Here is a 21,422-nt window from a genome sequence, read left to right on the forward strand (position 1 = left end):
AATCCGTCTTCAGTGCGATTGGCCACACGAGAAGGGTTTTGATCGAGTAAATGAGAAACTGTTTCCAGTGGCAGGAGGGTCGGTAACCAGAGGACATCAGATTGAAGGTGACTGGCGAAAGAACCAGAGGGGGAGATGAGGAAACATAGAAACATAGAAGATAGGAGCAGGAGTAGGCCATTCGGCCCCTCAAGCCTGCTCCGCCATTCAATGAGATCATGGCTGATCATCCAAATTCAGTACCCTGTCCCTGCTTTCTCCCCATATCCCTTGATCCCTTTAGCCTTAAGAAATATATCTAACTCCTTCTTGAATATATTTAATGAATTGGCCTCCACTGCCTTCTGTGGTAGAGAATTCCACAGGTTCACCACTCTCTGGGTAAAGAAATTCCTCCTCATCTCTGATGATTTTACGCAGCGAGTTGTTGTGATCTGGAACGCGCTGCCTGAAAGGACGGCGGAAGCAGATTCAATAGTAACTTTCAAAAGGGGATTGGATAAAATTGCCGGGCTCTTGGGAAGGAAACATTTGCAGGGCTGTGGAGAAAGAGCAGGGGAGTGGGGTCAATTGGATAGCTCTTCCTGATGGGCCGAATGGCCGCTTTCTGTGCGGCATGATTCTATGAATCAGATGGTTATATTGCATAGATTACACAGAATGTACAGCCCAGAAACAGGCCATTCGGCCCAACTGGCCCATGCCGGTGTTTATGCTCCACATGAGCCTCCTCCCGCCCCTCTTCATCTCACCCCATCAGCGTATCCTTTTAAGGATATCACTATGATTTCAGTAATCTTCAAATCTGGGCGTATGAAATTTTTATGGTGTGTCTATTAGAACAGTGAAAATCATACAGGCTTTGTCTTTCCAAACTTAGGTTTGGTCTGAGGAGAGCACTTTGAGATCGAACACTCAAAGTACTGATGAGTACGCACCTGTTGCTAGTGGAAGTAATTTACGGTGATAAATTGAGTGTCACACCATGTTAAATTGTGTTGACTTGACTACAATCTTCTCTGTAAATTACTGGCACCATTTCTTCACACAAAGGGCAGTGGAAATCTGGGACTCTGTCTTTAAAGAGAAAAAAGAACCCTCAGCCTGTTCAGCCTTTCCCGATAGGTATAGCCTTGGAAATTTAACAACAACAACTTGTATTTGTATAGCGCCTTTAACGTAGTAAAACGTCCCAAGGTGCTGCACAGGAGTATTTTAAGACAAAACAATTTGACACCGAGCCACATAAGGATAAATTAGGGCAGGTGACCAAAAGTTTGGTCAAAGAGGTAGGTTTTAAGTGGCGTCTTAAGGGAGGAAAGAGAGGTAGCGAGACGGAGAGGTTTAGGGAGGGAATTCCAGAGCTTAGGGCCCAGGCAGCAGAAGGCACGGCCACCAATGGTTGAGCGATTATAATCAGGGATGCTCAAGAGGGCAGAATTAGAGGAGCGCAGATATCTCGGGGGGGTTTATGGGGCTGAAGGAGATTACAGAGATAGGGAGGGGCGAGGCCATGGAGGGATTTGAAAACAAGGATGAGAATGTTGAAATCAAGGCGCTGCTTCACCGGGGGTCACTGTAGGTCAGCGAGCACAGGGGGTGATGGGTGAACAGGACTCGGTGCGTTACCAATACCAATACCAATAGTGATTCTCCTCCATATTGCTGTAAAGATTGTTGCAGTACCCGCCGAGCGGTAAGAATCTTGTTTTTTCACAGGGTCAGAAGCAATGCTCCTGTCATTTTTTATTTGCTGCGCGCGGGCCCTTTAACTGGCTACGCGGCCCATTCAATTTTTCGTGCACGCGCGGTTATTTCCATTGTGAAAACGGTGAGCAGGCTGCGGGGGACCTCCAGACCGGCGGGCAATCGCGCAGCGTAGCGGGAACATTGGTCAGAAGGTAATCACTGTTCACAGCATGTTAGCCACGAAATCAAACACGCTCAATAGTTAAAATAGAAACAGCAAATGTTGGAAATACTCAGCAGGTCAGGCAGCATCCGTGGAGAGAGAAACAGAGTTAACGTTTCAGGTCATAAGAACATAAGAAATAGGAGCAGGAGTCGGCCATTTGGCCTCTTGGCTGATCTGATCTTGGCCTCAACTCCACTTCCCTGCCCGCTCCCCATAACCCTCGACTCACTTATCGTTCAAAAGTCTGTCTATCTCCACCTTAAATATATTCAATGACTCCGCCTCCACAGCTCTCTGGGGAAGAGAATTCCAAAGATTCACGACCCTCTGAGAGAAGAAATTTCTCCTCATTTCCGATTTAAATGGGTGCCCCCTTATTCTGAAACTATGCCCCCTAGTTCTAGATTCCCCCACGAGGGGAAACATCCTCTCTGCATCCACCCTGTCAATCCCCCTCAGAATCTTATATGTTTCAATAAGATCCCCTCTCATTCTTCTAAACTCCAATGAGTATAGGCCCAACCTGCTCAACCTTTCCTCATAAGACAACCCCCTCATCTCCGGAATCAACCTCGTGAACCTTCTCTGAACTGCCTCCAATGCAAGTATATCCTTCCTTAAATAAGGAGACCAAAACTGTACGCAGTACTCCAGGTGTGGTCTCACCAGCGCCCTGTACAGTTGTAGCAGGACTTCCCTACTTTTATACTCCATCCCCTTTCCAACACTTCCGAATTACTCACTGTATCTGCATGCTAACTTTTTGTGATTCATGTACAAGGACCCCCAGATCCCTCTGTACCTCAGCATTTTGTAATCTCTCCCCATTTAAATAATAATTTGCTTTTTATTTTTCCTACCAAAGTGGATAGCCTCGCATTAACTCTGCCTTTGGCCCATACTATACTTGACCTAGAAAACCTTGCGACTGACACTGGGCATCAAGAATAGGAATGTTCCGTTCTCCAGTACATGTTGAACAAAGGCGGAATCTCCACTTGTCCCTGTCCCGCGCCCCCCCCTCACCCCCCTCCCGCGCCCCCCCTCACCCCCCTCCCCCGCCATCACAAATGATTCAGCTCATAAATTGTCTTCGTGCTTCTCCCTTCCTCCTGTGACCCCAGCCAAATCCATCCACTTCTCTTGATCCCGATTAATGCCGTGTGGAACGTGCCGACATCTCTGTCATGTTGAAGAGTAAGAGGCTGCAGGGAGGTTCAGTTGAGTTTGGAACGAAAGCCTATCTTATCATTTGGGATTAACAGGTCATTTTATTCTGACCTTTTGTCAAAACTTTGCTTTTACTTTGGAAAAGTCTTTTGACCATCTAAGTTGGAACATCATTCAGGCTTTACCGGGCTGGGCAAGTGTCGCCCTGGAGCCTCCGCCCAGCACAGCTAGGCCTGGAATGCTTCTGGTACATTGAGCACAGCCTAGTCATCATCATACGGGGGTACAGTAGTGTAGTGGTTATGTTACTGGGCTCGTAATCCAGCAAGCCTAATGATCCAGGTGAAACAGCGATTTACTTGTACTTCTTGCAATTTAATATACTGTATTCGCTGCTCACGATGTGGTCTCCTCTACATTGGGGAGACCAAACGCAGATTGGGTGACCGCTTTGCGGAACACCTCCGTTCAGTCCGTAAGGGTGACCCCGAGCTTCCGGTCGCCTGTCACTTTAATTCTCCGCTCCACTCCCACTCTGACCCTGGCCTCTTACACTGTTCCAACAAAACTCAACATAAGCTCGAGTAGGGTTGCGAAGGGGTGGAAAGTTTCCAGTAAATTTCCATGGGAAGTTTAGCTTGGGAATTTTGGGAATTTTGCCCAAAAAAGCACATGCTAGCATAATTTTGTTTTTTTTGTATTTCTTTCATTTTTTTTCACAGGTCCTCTCTTAAAATTACTAACAGAGATAGAATCTTAATTATTAAGGAATTTCTTCATCAATATATGTTTATCTTCTTACTTGGCTTGTTTTAATAATTACAAGTTTTGTGTGTGACTGTGAACAAATGTGTCCTGATTGGTTGGATGAGTGGATGAGCGATTAGCTCCCTCTATTGGTGATGTAGCATCGTGCGTGCACAGGTCATGCTTCCATCACATGGAGCATCAGGAAAAATTTACTCAGCCTGTTGCAATCGTGCTGATCGACCACAGTTCGACACAGAGACGAATGCCTTTTATTTCTCTGCATAGAACAATGCCACGTTTACCGTCGGATGTGTGGAAGCATTTTACCCCAGGCATTAAAGATGGAAAGACTGTGTACATGTGCAAACACTGTACAAAGCCATATGTAAAGAATGCCACAAAGATGCAGCAGCATTTATCCAAATGCAACAACTTCACTCAAAGCTCACAGCAGTCAGCCCAGAGTTCCTCTGCTTCCATTCAAGAAGATGATGGTTCACATTCAGCATCAGGCTCCTTATCATCAGCAACTCCTGGCCCACTTGGAAGGTTCTTTGATACAATGGATAACCATAGCCAGAAGAATGCAGATGAGTGCCTTGCTCGAGCTGTATATGCGACAGGCTCACCCCTCATGCTCACAGCCAATGTGTACTGGAAGAGATCTTTCAATGTTATTCGCCCTGCATACTGCCCTCCCACCAGACATGCTTTGTCTACTTATTTGCTGGAGGCTGAGTATAACAGAGTCCAAGGAAAGCTCAAAGAAACGATAGAGATGGCAGACTGTGTTGCAGTTATCTCAGATGGGTGGTCAAATGTACGAGGGAGGGCGTCATAAACTACATTTTTATTTTATTTTAGATGGGTCTTTTTTATGGGGGTTCAATAAAGTTCAAAATTATAACCTAAATAAAGTTTTGAAAGCCTGTTTGTATTTGTATGGAACAGTATGTCTATTTTGATGACAAAGATAAATATAAGGGTCAGAGACTAAAACCATCAGTGTGCAAAAAAACTCAAAGTTCCCATAAATTCCTGAAAATTTACATGGAAAGTTTCCTCTTTTAAAAATTCCCGGAATTTTGCAACCCTAAGCTCGAGGAACAGCACCTCATCTTTCGATTCGGCACTTTACAGCCTTCCGGACTTGACATCAAGTTCAACAATTTCAAACCATAACCTTTGCCCCTATCATTTTTTATTTTTATTTTTTTTAATTTCTCTCTCACAGGGCAGCTGTCAATCATTCTGCCATCGCCATTTACACTTCATCTAGAGCCATCTTTTGTCTCTTAACTTGTCCCATTACCATCTCCTTTTGCCTCGCACCATCATCCCTTTTGTCATTTAATCTCTCCTGCCTTCCAGCCTATCACAGACCTTCCCTTTCGTTCATTCCTCCCCTCCCCCCTCTCCCTGCCTAAAACTTACTTAAAAACCTGTCACATCTCCAACTTTTTCCAGTTCTGACGAAGGGTCATCGACCTGAAACATTGACTCTGTTTCTCTCTCCGCAGACGCTGCCTGGGACCTGCTGAGTGTTTCCAGCATTTTCTGTTTTTATTTCAGATTTCCAGCATCTGCAGTATTTTGCTTTTGTAAGCCTAATAATCCGTTGGGACAACCCATGGCAGTTTGTGACTTTGAATTCAGTTTTATAAAAGCCATCAGTAAAAGCTGCCGGATTGTCGTAAAAACCCCAACTGGTTCACTAATGCCCTTTGGGGAAGGAAGCTCTGCCGGTCTAGCCTAGTCTATACCTTGTCTCTGAAATGTCTAGCCGGCCATTCAGTTGCATCAAAGCTGCTCAAGAAGGCAGCTCACCACCAGCTTCTCAGGGCAAGTAGGGAACGGGCATTAAATGCCAGCGACGCCCCCATCCCATGAATAATAACTAATGGTAAATCCATGCCCTTCAAGATGACAAAAGGAGCCACCGCTGAGATGGCAGAAGGCTTCACTGTCTGGGCATGAGTCAGTGGATCTAGACCATGCATCGGCCCCAACTTGCAATCTCTCAGTGTGGAATCAGATGTGCCTGCGCCCCTTGCTGTGGTGGGACACAAAGGCAGCCCATACTCACTGGACTCTGGTGGGATGTTATTGCTGCAGGTTTCATCATGTGATCTCCTGCTTCCAACCGCACCACCCACCCCCCACACGTCTGCCATCGATCGGCCCGAAAACATCCACCCTCGCAGTTTAACCTTTTCTCCCACCGATTGGACGACAAACAGACTCTTCATTAGCACATTGGGTGATTCTTCACTGTGTCAATCCCACCTTGTTTCCCATCTCCAATACTTTTCACAACTAATAAACGAAAGTTTTCCAAAAAAATGAGAGAATCTCCGATTCCTAGAGACACCTGGGCAATCCTGGAGGGTTGGCGACCCTAACTGGACATGAAGCACTTTAGAAATGTTCTGGGGCTGTCATTTGGTGCTGTGTACCTGCAACTTCTTTCCTATTAATGTATCAGCCTGTGGTTCAGTTGGTAGCACATGTGCCTCTAAGTCAGAAGGTTGTAGAGTCAAGTCCTGCTCCAGAATCTTGAGCACATAAATCCAGGCTGATACTTGCAGTGCTGAGGGAGAGCTGCACTGTCGGAGGTGCCGTCTTTCGGATGAGACGTTAAATCGAGGCCCCATCTGCTCTCCCAGGTGGACGTAAAAGATCCCATGACACTATTTTGAAGAAGAGCAGGGGCATTCTCCCCGGTGTCCTGGGCCAATCCCTCAATCCACATAACCAAAACAGATTATCTGGTCATTATCGCATTGCTGTTTGTGGGAGCTTGCTGTGTGAAATTGGCTGCCGCGTTTCCGACATCAGTGACTACACTTCAAAAGGACTTCTTTGGCTGTGAAGCGCTTTGGGAGATCCGGTGGTCGTGAAAGGCGCTATAGAAATGTAAGTATTTCTCTATAGAAGCTGACTATTGCACCGAACACAAGTAACACAACCATCTGTGGGGAGCCTGAGTTATAACAAGAGACTTAAAGATAGTTCGTCCAAAGTCATATCAATTCCTTTGCACATTGGTGCTGGTTTGGATGGCTGGAGGCCATAGTCTGTTTCCAAAAGGAATCTCGTTCTCGAACTGGAGTTCAGACACTCTCTTGCATGGGGACCTCACACGAATCGCTTTGCTCCAACATGTTTGCCAAATTCCACCCTTAAACCATACAAAAACCAAGGAATTCAAACCAATCGACTCCCAGGGCCATCCGCACTGTGTACAAACATATTGTAAAATTTGTCAGTGCCATCATTCAGAGTAATAAAGTGAAATTAGAAGTATTTCTTTATAAATGTCTTGGCTCTAGGTGACGGCAAAATATTTACTCGAAGGGATATCTGTCCATGGGATCTTGCCATACTTTTTTTTATTTTACAAGCACTCCTGATTTTTCTAGCTGGGTCCTGCTTTCCCCAGTTCCAAGCTCCAAGCTCTCGCTGGCTGAGGGGGTTAAAACGACCCACATGGTCCAGTCCTGAGCCATACTGAGCGGTAGGTCCAACATTCCAGCCCTGGTCTGTGCTGAGCTCCAAGTAGAGGTTCTAGGAATGATCACCGGATTGGGGAGCGGAAAATAACATTTACAAAACAGCCAGGATCAGCTATCGATTGTTATCCAGGGATCCCCGCAAGAGGGAATGCCTGCTTGGATATTTGTTGGAGACACTAATGGTCTTACCAGCGGCACATTCCATGGTGAATTGACCTTGCTTGTCAAAGTGTCAGCTGTGGCTCAGTGGGTAACACCCTCGCCTCTGAGTCAGAAGGTTGTGGATTCGAGTCCCCACTCCAGAGACTTGAGAGCAAAAATCTAGGCTGACATTCCCAGTGCAGTGCTGAGGGAGCGCCGCACTATCGGAGGGGCAGTACTGAGGGAGCGCCGCACTATCGGAGGGGCAGTACTGAGGGAGCGCCGCACTGTCGAAGGGGCGGTACTGAGGGAGCGCTGCACTGTCGGAGGGGCAGTACTGAGAGAGCGCCGCACTGTCGGAGGGTCAGTACTGAGGGAGCGCTGCACTGTCGGAGGGGCAGTACTGAGGGAGCGCCGCACTATCGGAGGGGCAGTACTGAGGGAGCGCCGCACTGTCGAAGGGGCGGTACTGAGGGAGCGCTGCACTGTCGGAGGGGCAGTACTGAGAGAGCGCCGCACTGTCGGAGGGGCAGTGCTGAGGGAGCGCCGCACTATCGGAGGGGCAGTACTGAGGGAGCGCCGCACTATCGGAGGGGCAGTACTGAGGGAGCGCCGCACTGTCGAAGGGGCGGTACTGAGGGAGCGCTGCACTGTCGGAGGGGCAGTACTGAGAGAGCGCCGCACTGTCGGAGGGTCAGTACTGAGGGAGCGCTGCACTGTCGGAGGGGCAGTACTGAGGGAGCGCCGCACTATCGGAGGGGCAGTACTGAGGGAGCGCCGCACTGTCGAAGGGGCGGTACTGAGGGAGCGCTGCACTGTCGGAGGGGCAGTACTGAGAGAGCGCCGCACTGTCGGAGGGTCAGTACTGAGGGAGCGCTGCACTGTCGGAGGGGCAGTGCTGAGGGAGCGCCGCACTGTCGGAGGGGCAGTACTGAGGGAGCGCTGCACTGTCGGAGGGGCAGTGCTGAGGGAGCGCCGCACTGTCGGAGGGGCAGTACTGAGGGAGCGCTGCACTGTCGGAGGGGCAGTACTGAGGGAGCGCTGCACTGTCGGAGGGTCAGTACTGAGGGAGCGCCGCACTGTCAGAGGGGCAGTGCTGAGGGAGCGCCGCACTGTCAGAGGGGCAGTACTGAGGGAGCGCCGCACTGTCGGAGGGGCAGTACTGAGGGAGCGCCGCACTGTCGGAGGGGCAGTACTGAGGGAGCGCTGCACTGTCGGAGGGGCAGTACTGAGGGAGCGCTGCACTGTCGGAGGGGCAGTACTGAGGGAGCGCCGCACTGTCGAAGGGGCAGTGCTGAGGGAGCGCCGCACTGTCGGAGGGGCAGTGCTGAGGGAGCGCTGCACTGTCGGAGGGGCAGTACTGAGGGAGCGCTGCACTGTCGGAGGGGCAGTACTGAGGGAGCGCCGCACTGTCGAAGGGGCAGTACTGAGGGAGCGCTGCACTGTCAGAGGGGCAGTACTGAGGGAGCGCTGCACTGTCGGAGGGGCAGTACTGAGGGTGTGCCGCATTGTCGAAGGGGCAGTACTGAGGGAGCGCTGCACTGTCAGAGGGGCAGTACTGAGGGAGCGCTGCACTGTCGGAGGGGCAGTACTGACGGAGCGCCGCACTGTCGAAGGGGCAGTGCTGAGGGAGCGCCGCACTGTCGGAGGGGCAGTGCTGAGGGAGCGCTGCACTGTCGGAGGGGCAGTACTGAGGGAGCGCTGCACTGTCGGAGGGGCAGTACTGAGGGAGCGCCGCACTGTCGAAGGGGCAGTACTGAGGGAGCGCTGCACTGTCGGAGGGGCAGTACTGAGGGAGTGCTGCACTGTCGGAGGGGCAGTACTGAGGGTGCGCTGCACTGTCAGAAGGACAGTACTGAGGGAGTGCTGCACTGTCGGAGGGGCAGTACTGAGGGAGCGCCGCACTGTCAGAAGGACAGTACTGAGGGAGTGCTGCACTGTTGGAGGGGCAGTACTGAGGGAGCGCTGCACTGTTGGAGGGGCAGTACTGAGGGAGCGGTGCACTGTCGGTGGGGCAGTACTGAGGGAGCGCCGCACTGTCGGAGGGGCAGTACTGAGGGATCGCCGCACTGTCAGAGGTGCCATCTTTTGGATGAGACGTTAAACCGAGGCCCCGTCTGCTCTCTCAGGTGAATGTAAAAGATCCCACGGCCACTATTTCGAAGAAGAGCAGGGGAGTTCTCCCCAGTGTTCTGGGGCCAATATTTATCCCTCAACCAACATCACTAAAACAGATTATCTGGTCATTATCACATTGCTGTTTGTGGGAGCTTGCTGTGCGCAAATTGGCTGCCGCGTTTCCCACATTACAACAGTGACTACACTTCAAAAAGTACTTCATTGGCTGTAAAGCGCTTTGGGACGTCCGGTGATCGTGAAAGGCGCTATAGAAATGCAAGTCTTTCTTTTTTTCCTATTGATATGAAGGTTAATGGAAAGAACACACCCAGTGTATTTACTATTTATCAGGGGCTTCCCATTGGCCCATGTTTCAGCAGGGATGACCATTTCATAGAACAATCACAGCTCCTGAGTCAGACGGATGAGTCAGGGTCATGTTTGGCCTGTACGCGATTGTTCAGCAACACAGATGTTGGCCCCAAAAGGCAAGTTTAGTTTTTCCTACATCCTAAAGCAGTTAGACTCGCTCGGCCATCAGAAACAGGCCACGACAGAGCCCACGACCATTCCCGCTGCAGCAATATCACGACCGTCCCGAGCGACAATTTCCAAAGGAGGAATACGGGCAGGAAAAGACCCGCTGGCCCATCTAGCCTGTCCCACACAACGCCGATCGCTTGTGCATCACAATATATAGACTGCGCATCCCCACCCAGAACCGAGTGATCTCCTGGGAGAGGTGAAAAAACAGATAAAAAACCCAGGCCAATTTGCGGGGTTGGGGGGGGGCGGGATGGTGGTTAAAGATTCAGGGAATTTCCTCTCCGACCCCCCTTAGGTGATCGAAATGAGTCCAGGGGCTCGCTCTGTCCCAGATTAATGGCACGCAGTCACCTACCTTTGGATACGAAATGATCTCCTCTCCGGCCAGAAACAGAGCCAGCTCTCGCTCGAAGGAATTCAGCCAATCAGGCCAGTGACAAAAGCAAAATACTGCAGAGGCGGGAAATCGGAAATACAATCAGGAAATGCTGGAAACGCTCAGCTGGTCAGGCAGCATCTGTGGGGAGAGAGAGACAGAGTTAACGTTTCAGGTCGGCGACCTCTCGTCAGACATTTTGCCAGTGACGCCCACATCCCGAGAATGAATAAACCAAAAACTCAGGAACTTCAGAGTCAAATCCCAATGAATATCAGAATCTTCCCCGTAACTGTAATACAATCCTCGTGAGTTAAGATGGCACTTGAAAACGCTACATAAAATTTTCTCTGAATCCCTCCACATCGTCTACAGTTGATTCTCGTGCAGCTCTCTTGGCTTAAGAGCATAAGAATTAGGAGCAGGAGTCGGCCATTTGGCCCCTCGAGCCTGCTCCGCCATTCAATAAGATCATGGCTGATCTTCGACCTCAACTCCACTTTCCCGCCCAATCCCCATATCCTTTGATTCCCCTAGAGTCCAAAAATCTATCGCTCTCAGCCTTGAATATACTCAACGATTCAGCATCCACAGCCCTCTGGGGCAGAGAATTCCAAAGATTCACCACCCTCTGAGTGAAGAAATTCCTCCTCATCTCAGTCCTAAATGGCCGACCCCTTATCCTGAGACTATGCCCCCTGGTTCTAGACTCTCCAGCCAGGGGAAACAACCTCTCAGCATCTACCCTGTCAATCCCCCTCAGAATCTTGTATGTTTCAATGAGATCACCTCTCATTCTTCTAAACTCCAGAGAGTATCGGCCCAATCTACACAATCTCTCCTCATAGGACAGCCCTCTCATCCCAGGAATCAATCTAGACAATGACTTGACAATGACTCCATCTTATAGTTTGTAGAAGTTTCAATGGTTTAGAAGCAAAAACTTCCACAAACTCTTAAGAGATACGGAGACAGATGTGGAGGAAGCAATGTGTTTAATCTTTTAACAAAATTCCAAAGTTGTGATAGCATATTATTATCAATCTAAAAAAAGAATATCTTTGGTTAATGGAATTGGAAACTTATACATTTTCTCAAAGTTTTTGTCTATTTTTGAAATGGTTCCCTGTAAAATTAAATAGTTTATGCGAAGCTTGTTGCGAAGCACGTGTTCCGAGCTCGTTTGGGTGAGTGTGAAACACAGGAGCTGAACAAAGACGTTCCTCTCCTAATATAGTGATTAAAGTGTTGGTGTCAAAGGTCAACATTTGACCTTTCCCTGTGTACATAGTTCTATTATGGCCAGCTTCCAAATTTGCTCAATTCATTTCGTTGGCTACCAGATGAAAAATGAGTACATAGCCCACACAGATTATCAAGCTGTGATATCATATCAGATAAAAGGGATAGAATCGGATTGCATCGTTCCCATACTGAGACACTTGGGTGGGAACAGGACCAGTCACTCACAACATTGACTTTAATCACAGTTCAGTGAGAGAACCCAAAGGTCAAGTGTTGACCTTTGACATCAACACTTTAATAAACATCAATTACAGTCAACTGTAACCAGTTCCAGGTCCTAATGATTCAGGGCTTGGGTTGCCAGTTATGGTTGGGCATATCCCTGGATATCATTTACAGCAAAACTTCCCGTCTCCAAGCGCCCTGCCCCCACACTCTGGGCGGTGGGGGAATGGAGGAAGAGAGAGGAGGGGGCAATACCCTGTGGGGGAGGGGAGAGTGGAGGGGGTAATACCCTGTGGGGGAGGGGAGAGTGGAGGGGGTAATACCCTGTGGGGAGGGGGAGAGAGGAGGGGGTAATACCCTGTGGGGGAGGGGAGAGAGAGGAGGGGGCAATACCCTGTGGGGGAGGGGAGAGAGGAGGGGGCAATACCCTGTGGGGGAGGGGGAGAGTGGAGGGGGCAATACCCTGTGGGGAGGGGAGAGAGGAGGGGGCAATACCCTGTGGGGGGAGGGGAGAGTGGAGGGAGCAATACCCTGAGGGGGGAGGGGAGAGAGGAGGGGGCAATACCCTGTAGGGGAGGGGGAGAGAGGAGGAGGAGCAATACCCTGAGGGGGGAGGGGCGAGAGGAGGGGGGCACTACCCTGAGGGGGGAGGGGAGAGAGGAGGCGGCAATACCCTGTGGAGAGGGGGAGAGAGGAGGGGGCACTACCCTGACGGGGGAGGGGAGTGGAGGGGGTAATACCCTGTGGGGAGGGGGAGAGAGGAGGGGGCAATACCCTGTGGGGGAGGGGGAGAGAGGAGGGGGTAATACCCTGAGGGGGGAGGGGAGAGAGGAGGGGGCAATACCCTGTGGAGAGGGGGAGAGAGGAGGGGGGCACTACCCTGAGGGAGGAGGGGAGAGTGGAGGGGGTAATACCCTGTGGAGAGGGGGAGAGAGGAGGGAGCAATACCCTGAGGGGGGAGGGGAGAGAGGAGGGGGCAATACCCTGTGGGGGAGGTGGAGAGAGGAGGGAGCAATACCCTGAGGGGGGAGGGGAGAGTGGAGGGGGTAATACCCTGTGGGGTAGGGGGAGAGAGGAGGGGGTAATACCCTGAGGGGGGAGGGGAGAGAGGAGGGGGCAATACCCTGTGGAGAGGGGGAGAGAGGAGGGGGCACTACCCTGAGGGGGGAGGGGAGAGTGGAGGGGGTAATACCCTGTGGGGAGGGGGAGAGAGGAGGGGGCAATACCCTGAGGGGGGAGGGGGAGAGAGGAGGGGGTAATACCCTGTGGGGAGGGGGAGAGAGGAGGGGGCAATACCCTGTGGGGGAGGGGGAGAGAGGAGGGGGTAATACCCTGTGGGGAGGGGGAGAGAGGAGGGGGCAATACCCTGTGGGGGAGGGGGAGAGAGGAGGGGGCAATACCCTGTGGGGGAGGGGGAGAGATGAGGGGGTAATACCCTGAGGGGGGAGGGGAGAGAGGAGGGGGCAATACCCTGAGGGGGGAGGGGAGAGAGGAGGGGGCAATACCCTGAGGGGGGAGGGGAGAGAGGAGAGAGCACTACCCTGTGGGGAGGGGGGAGAGAGGAGGGGGCAATACTCTGTGGGGAGGGGGGAGAGAGGAGGGGGCAATACCCTGTGGGGGAGGGGGAGAGAGGAGGGGGTAATACCCTGAGGGGGGAGGGGAGAGAGGAGGGGGCAATACCCTGTGGGAAGGGGGAGAGAGGAGGGGGCAATACTCTGTGGGGAGGGGAGAGAGGAGGGGGCAATATCCTGTGGGGGAGGGGGAGAGAGGAGGGGGCAATACTCTGTGGGGGAGGGGGGAGAGGGGGCAATACCCTGTGGGGGAGGGGGAGAGAGGAGGGGGCAATACTCTGTGGGGAGGGGAGAGAGGAGGGGGCAATACCCTGTGGGGAGGGGAGAGAGGAGGGGACAATACTCTGTAGGGGAGGGGGGAGGAGGGGGCAATACCCTGTGGGGAGGGGAGAGAGGAGGGGACAATACTCTTTGGGGGAGGGGGGAGGAGGGGGCAATACCCTGTGGGGGAGGGGGCAATACCCTGTGGGGGAGGGGGAGAGAGGAGGGGGCAATACCCTGTGGGGGCGGGGGAGAATGGAGGCGCTCTTCCAACACGTCCATCACGGTGCTCCGCCTTCCCACGGCCAATTGGAAAGTGAACAGCAATGTTTTTTACGCCCCGGTGATTAATCTCCTGGGGTGTTGCTGGCCGCGGTGTCCTGGAGCTGAGTCTTTCACTCCTGGAGTCTGCGGGCCGATCCGAGGGTTGGTGTATTGTAGCCCTATCAAGGCCAGGAGCGTCGGCACTGGGGAATGGAATATTTGCCCAGGGTTTCCATCCTGTGCGAGCAAGAATCGGAAGAGCCCCCGAGTAAAAACTGGGCGATGTAAAACGGGACGCCGGCTCGCCATCTCGCCATCACCCGTCTAACATTATCGCACAGAGTCGCGATCGTCCCCCCATGAGTCTTAACAATCAAAGCTCAGAAGAGCGCAAAATTTCCCATACTACAGTTCGTGTGGTCTCTCTGAATAAGGTTGACAGCTTTTGTCAAATTGTGGGCATTTTTCCTTACGATTGGAGTGAGACTGGGCCCAGTTCTGATGAAGGGTCATCGACCTGAAACGTTAACTCTGTTTCTCTCTCCACAGATGCTGCCTGACCTGCTGAGTATTTCCAGCATTTTCTGTTTTTATTTCAGATTTCCAGCATCTGCAGTATTTTGCTTTTGTCCTTTTATATTCTTCCTTTTCAAATACTTATCTAATTCTCTTTCAAATGATGCTATAATCTCTGCCTCATTAAACACTTACATAGGAATATAGGAACAGGAGGAGGCCATTCAGCCCCTCGAGCCTGTTACCATAGGAACAGGAGGAGGCCGTTCAGCCCCTCGAGCCTGTTACCATGGGAACAGGAGGAGGCCATTCAGCCCTTGAGCCTGTTACCATAGGAACAGGAGGAGGCCGTTCAGCTCCTCGAGCCTGTTACCATAGGAACAGGAGGAGGCCATTCAGCCCCTCGAGCCTGTTACCCTAGGAACAGGAGGAGGGCGTTCAGCCCCTCGAACCTGTTACCCTAGGAACAGGAGGAGGGCGTTCAGCCCCTCGAGCCTGTTACCATAGGAAGAGGAGGAGGCCATTCAGCCCCTCAAGCCTGTTACCGAGGAGGCCCATTCAGCCCCTCGAGCCTGTTACCATAGGAAGAGGAGGAGGCCATTCAGCCCCTCAAGCCTGTTACCATAGGAACAGGAGGAGGCCCATTCAGCCCCTCGAGCCTGTTACCATAGGAAGAGGAGGAGGCCATTCAGCCCCTCGAGCCTGTTACCCTAGGAACAGGAGGAGGCCATTCAGCCCCTTGAGCCTGTTCTGCCATTCAATGAGATCATGGCTGATCTGTATCTTAACCCCATCTACCCACCTTCATATCGTAACCCTTAATACCCTTGCACAACAAAAATCTATCAATCTCAGTTTTGATATATTCAATTGACCCCCCCAGCCTCAACAGCTTTTTGGGAGAAGAGAGTTCCAGATTTCCATTAACCCTTTGTGTGAAGAAGTGCTTCCTGACATCACCAATGAATGGCCTGGCTCTAATTTTAAGGTTCTGCCCCCTTGTTCTGGACTCCCCCCAGCAGAGGAAATCGTTTCTCTCTATCTACCCTGTCGAATCCTTTATAAATCTTAAACACCTCGATTAGATCGCACCTTAATCTTCCATTCTCGAGGGAATACAAGCCCAGTCTGTGCAACCTGTCCTCCTAGTTTAACCCATTTAGCCCTGGTATTATTCTGGTGAATCTGTGCTACACCCCCGAAGTGGGGAAAGAGTTAAAATAACATCGCTGGCAGCTCACAGAATGGTGTAAGGGAGACAGTTGCTGACAGGAAAGACCACGTCCATAAGGTGTGGTCAAGATAACCGACCTATGAGACTAAAAACAACTCAGTTGAGACATGATGTCCTTAGGGTTTTGTTATCTGGGTCACAATGCTTCCAAGTTATCTTTTAATCAGTGTTCAGCAGTTTGGGCTAATAATTGAATATGCAGCTTACACATGTTTACCTTAGGACGTGTAACCCAATCCGTGAAGGTGCATGCGGGCCAAGATCCAATCAGGTTGCGGGAATGAATTGTGCATGAGGCTGCCGTGCTTATTGTCATGTATAAAAATGTAGGGCTTGCTGTAACAATTTGGAAAAGTCTGGCTAAAGACAGAGCAGACTGTCTCCCCACCGGTGTAATAAAGACAACTTGGCTATCGATCTGAAAACCTTGTGTCGAGTGTTGGTTTAAAATACCCCACAACAATCCCCTCCAAGGCCGATACATCCTTCCTGAGGTGCGGTGCCCAGAATTGAACACAGTTACTCCAGATAGGCTCTGCACAGCTGTAACATACCCTTTGTGTTCCAGCCCTCTTCAGATAAAGGCTAATTATTGTTTGCAGCTGTCCACCAGCTTTCAGTGATTTCCATACTTGAACCCCTAAATCCCTCCGCTCCTCCACAATTCCCAGCTTCTCGCCATTTAGGAAAGCATTTGTTATTCTAATAACTCTCAGTGTGGGAAAAAAAAATTCTCCTGACTTCCTCTTATCAAAAAGTGACATTGTGATAACAATGATGCACCCATCTTCTCCCCCCGTCTCCGCCCAAATGGAATGAGCTCGCCAAACATTTATGTTCCCTGGTGACATTGCCCCTTTAAGCGAGGAATTGACTTCGCCTAACACCATCCATTCTCCCAAGCAAGATCATTTAAACTTACGATATTCTTTTGTTACATTGGCTCTGGAACGATCCTATCTCACGACGTGTACCCATTCTTCAAACCACAGGACAGTAAATTTAACCTTGACCCATGGCACCAGGGCTTGGCAATCGAGAGAGGCACAAGTTCACTTTTCTTCTCTATCCCTTTGAGTGATTATAAACTTTTGCATTATCTGGGGGCGACTCCATGGTAGCCCACTCCTCAAGCTGCAATAGAGGCCATTCAATCAACATTAACAATTATCTAACGCATAGCGCCACAATGACATAGGACTGGGATTTGCCACCCAGGGGTGACAGCGGTTCAGCCGCCTGATATACATCTCTCCTGACACTCGGTCTCTTGAGCTCAATGGAAAGTAAAATCGGGAGAGACGCACAATGGTCGGCTCGATTGCCGAAGTCAAAATTACACCAGCGAGTTCACCAAGTCAGTTTTCCTACACACTGCACCTCTATAATGGCTCAGTGGGTAGCACGGGCTCATCTGAGTTAAAAGGTTGTGGGTTCGAGCCCCACACCGGAGACTTGACCATATCATTTAGGCTGACACTCCAGTGCAGTACTGAGGGAGCGCCGCACTGTCGGAGGGGCAGTACTGAGGGAGCGCTGCACTGTCGGAGGGGCAGTACTGAGGGAACGCCGTACTGTCGGAGGGGCAGTACTGAGGGAGCGCCGCACTGTCGGAGGGGCAGTACTGAGGGAACGCCGTACTGTCGGAGGGGCAGTACTGAGGGAGCGCCGCACTGTCGGAGGGGCAGTACTGAGGGAGTGCTGCACTGTCGGAGGGGCAGTACTGAGGGAGTGCCGCACTGTTGGAGGGGCAGTACTGAGGGAGCGACGCACTGTCGGAGGGGCAGTACTGAGGGAGCGCTGCACTGTCGGAGGGGCAGTACTGAGGGAACGCCGTACTGTCGGAGGGGCAGTACTGAGGGAGCGCTGCACTGTCGGAGGGGCAGTACTGAGGGAACGCCGTACTGTCGGAGGGGCAGTACTGAGGGAGCGCCGCACTGTCGGAGGGGCAGTACTGAGGGAGTGCTGCACTGTCGGAGGGGCAGTACTGAGGGAGTGCCGCACTGTTGGAGGGGCAGTACTGAGGGAGCGCTGCACTGTCGGAGGGGCAGTACTGAGGGAGTGCCGCACTGTCGGAGGGGCAGTACTGAGGGAGTGCCGCACTGTTGGAGGGGCAGTACTGAGGGAACGCTGCACTGTCGGAGGGGCAGTACTGAGGGAGTGCCGCACTGTTGGAGGGGCAGTACTGAGGGAGCGCCGCACTGTCGGAGGGGCAGTACTGAGGGAGCGCCGCACTGTCGGAGGGGCAGTACTGAGGGAGCGCCGCACTGTCAGACGGGCAGTACTGAGGGAGCGTCGCACTGTCGGAGGGGCAGTACTGAGGGAGCGACGCACTGTCGGAGGGGCAGTACTGAGGGAGCGACGCACTGTCGGAGGGGCAGTACTGAGGGAGTGCTGCACTGTCAGAGGGTCAGTACTGAGAGAGTGCTGCACTGTCGGAGGGGCAGTACTGAGGGAGTGCTGCACTGTCGGAGGGGCAGTACTGAGGGAGTGCTGCACTGTCGGAGGGCAGTACTGAGGGAGTGCTGCACTGTCGGAGGGCAGTACTGAGGGAGTGCTGCACTGTCGGAGGGGCAGTACTGAGGGAGTGCTGCACTGTCGGAGGGGCAGTACTGAGGGAGTGCTGCACTGTCGGAGGGGCAGTACTGAGGGAGCGCTGCACTGTTGGAGGTGCCGTTTTTCAGATGAGACTTTACACCGAGGCCCTGTCTGCTCTCTCAGGTCGATCTAAAAGATCCCACGGCACTATTTTGAAGAAGAGCAGGGGGAGTTCTCCCTGGTGCCCTGACCAATATTTATCCTTCAGCCAACATCACTGAAACAGATTATCTGGTCATTATCACATTGCTGTTTGTGGGAGCTTGCTGTGCACAAATTTGCTGCTGCCTTTCCCACATTACAACAGTGACTACACTTCAAAAGGAATTCATTGGCTGTAAAGCGCTTTGGGATGTCCTAAAAGGTGCTATATAAATGCAAGTTCTTTCTTTTCTTTACTTTGCCTTCTCTCTGTGTTTAAACAAAGACACGTCCCTACTGTAACTCATAACTGTGGAGCTCCTCGCCTCCCTCACTCCCTCCCTCCTACAACATTCAGCCATTTAAGCTCTAAAAGTTTGCCATGTCTTGTCTCTTCAATAAGGCATGTTGAGCTAGCGGGGGCATAGGTTTTGAAGTGGGGCGACTGGCTTGAAAGACACACTAGCCTAGAAATCGGGCCACATAATGAGTAACATTTACACATATTTTATGAAAGTACATTACCCTCTTCTCTGAACCCCTTCCAACGCACCTACATCTCCTTTGGTGTCGAGTGATTAAAACCGCACACCATACTCATGCCGCTGAGCTGTACAACATCTCCCTATTTCTCTCCACATCTTTCTGATATTATCTTTAGCTACCCTCGGTTGCGGTTAGATGAATCCCAAACCTTCCTCACTTTTTTTTTTGGGTTCCTGGTATTTTCGGAAATATTTCTTTTTTAATTATGTCCCTTCCATCCTCCTCGTTAAAACATTGGAATCTCGTTCCGTTCCTCCCTTTTAATATACTTCCCCTCCTCGTAAAAGCTTTAAATACATTCCATTTGTATCACGGAAATTCGCTCTGTGGGCCGTGTGGTGTAGGACATGTTCGCTGTGGTGTTCCTATGTTCCCTGCAGTCTACTTAAGGCACGTGTGCCCCGGACTTTCAGTGAACGCAACTGTGAAATACAAAAAAGGCCAATTAATTTCCTGAATGGTAGGGGACCAATTATAAAAGGGAGCTATTGTCATGGCAACCAGATCGTCATGCTTAGACAAGGGGGAATTCCATCCATGACGCTTCCACCATTTTCTGATACTATCTGGGAGATTTGCTTTCCGCCGCCTTCTCGTATTCTTGTTTCAATGACAAAGTCACTTGGAACAAGGGCAGATGTCTCAACAGAGTTGGTCTTGCCGGCTCTGGCTACTGGGAGAACAAAAGCCTAGTGGGGCGAAGTCGCGGTATTACCATTCCTTTATCCGCCATTTTAACAGAGGCATTAACCTGTTTAGAATAATTCGACCGAGGCTCCCGTCTGCTCTCTCAGGTGGACGCCAAAGGTCCCATGGCATGACTTCGAACAAGAGCGGTCGGTGGAGGGGGGTTGCTCTCCCGATAATCATCCCTCGACCAACCTCACTAAAACAGATGACCTGGTCATTATCACAGTGCTGTTTGTGGGAGCTTTCTGTGCGCAAACTGGCTGCCGCGGGTCGGCCATTTAGGACTGAGATGAGGAGAAATTTCTTCACTCAGAGGGTGGTGAATCTTTGGAATTCTCTACCCCAGAGGGCTGTGGAGGCTCAGTCGTTGAGTGTATTCAAGACAGAGATGGATAGATTTTTGAATATTAAGGGAATCAAGGGATATGGGGATAGTTCAGGAAAGTGGAGATGAGGTAGAAGATCAGCCATGATCTTATTGAATGGCGGAGCAGGCTCGAGGGGCCAAATGGCCGACTCCTGCTCCTAATTCTTATGTTCTTATGTTCTTTCTCAAAGAACAGCATAAAAGCAGCCTTATAATCCCTGCAAGCATTGGCAATGTATTGAAACAAATTAATGTTGTTTGATCGCCTCAAACCGCAAAGTCGACAGTGAGTTGCACAGTTCGTGTCTCCCAGATTCAGATGGCCGGCTGATGGTGACCTCGGGTCTCGTGCTGTGGCTGTACGTTTGGCTCGATTTCCCCTCTCCTGAATTTAAGAGCATCATCTCGGCTGAACTTCGGTGCAGTACGGAGAGGGTGCTGCACCGTCTTTCGGATGAGATGTTAAACCAAAGCCCCGTCTGCGCTCTCAGGTGGATGTAAAAGATCCCATGGCACCAATCAAAGAAGAGCAGGGGGAGTTCTCCCTGTGTCCCGGTCAATGTATCCCTCCGCCAATTCCGGCACAACAATTGGCTGTGCACAAAATTGGACGTAACATCTGCCTACGCTACAGTGGATACACTTCAAAAAAGAATTCATTGGTGGTGAAAGGCTTTGGGCGATCCCGATTATATTAAAGCGACCTATAATGACACGCTCTTTCTTTGCCTATCAACCCAGGGTTAACCTCAGTCTGGTGTTGCAGGTTGACGTGGGAGTTTTATCCTATCACTTTGTACTAAATTTACTTTTGAAGTTTAAGTTTTAAATATGAAGAGGGGGAGGGGGATTCTGGAGTGCCAGATGAAATTAGTTGTTTATTAAAAGCCTGTAGTAAAAATGAGCTAGTTAGTTCAAGTATTCTTTAAGATTCTGAAAGGGTTCGATAGGGTAGATGTTGTAATAGAGCCACCTGGTGGACTACTGATGTATATAATAATAAAGCCATATGCAGTACAGTTCTAACCGGAAGCCATGTTGTGATGTATATATATGCTGTGTCCCAAGATATCACAGATATAGAGAAGATGTTTCCACTTCGGTGTGGGGGTGGGGGGGGGGGGAGAGAATTGTTGTGTATGTACCTTTAAGGGAATAACTGGTCTCAGACTGCAGTACCGGCAGTGACCACCCCTGTATAAAAGGCTCTAGCAGGCTTCTGTAGTTTCAGTT

This window comes from Somniosus microcephalus, chromosome 31 (assembly GCF_052327205.1).
Source record: "Somniosus microcephalus isolate GS21.2 chromosome 31, FLI_Smic_1.0, whole genome shotgun sequence".
Taxonomy (NCBI): Eukaryota; Metazoa; Chordata; class Chondrichthyes; order Squaliformes; family Somniosidae; genus Somniosus; species Somniosus microcephalus.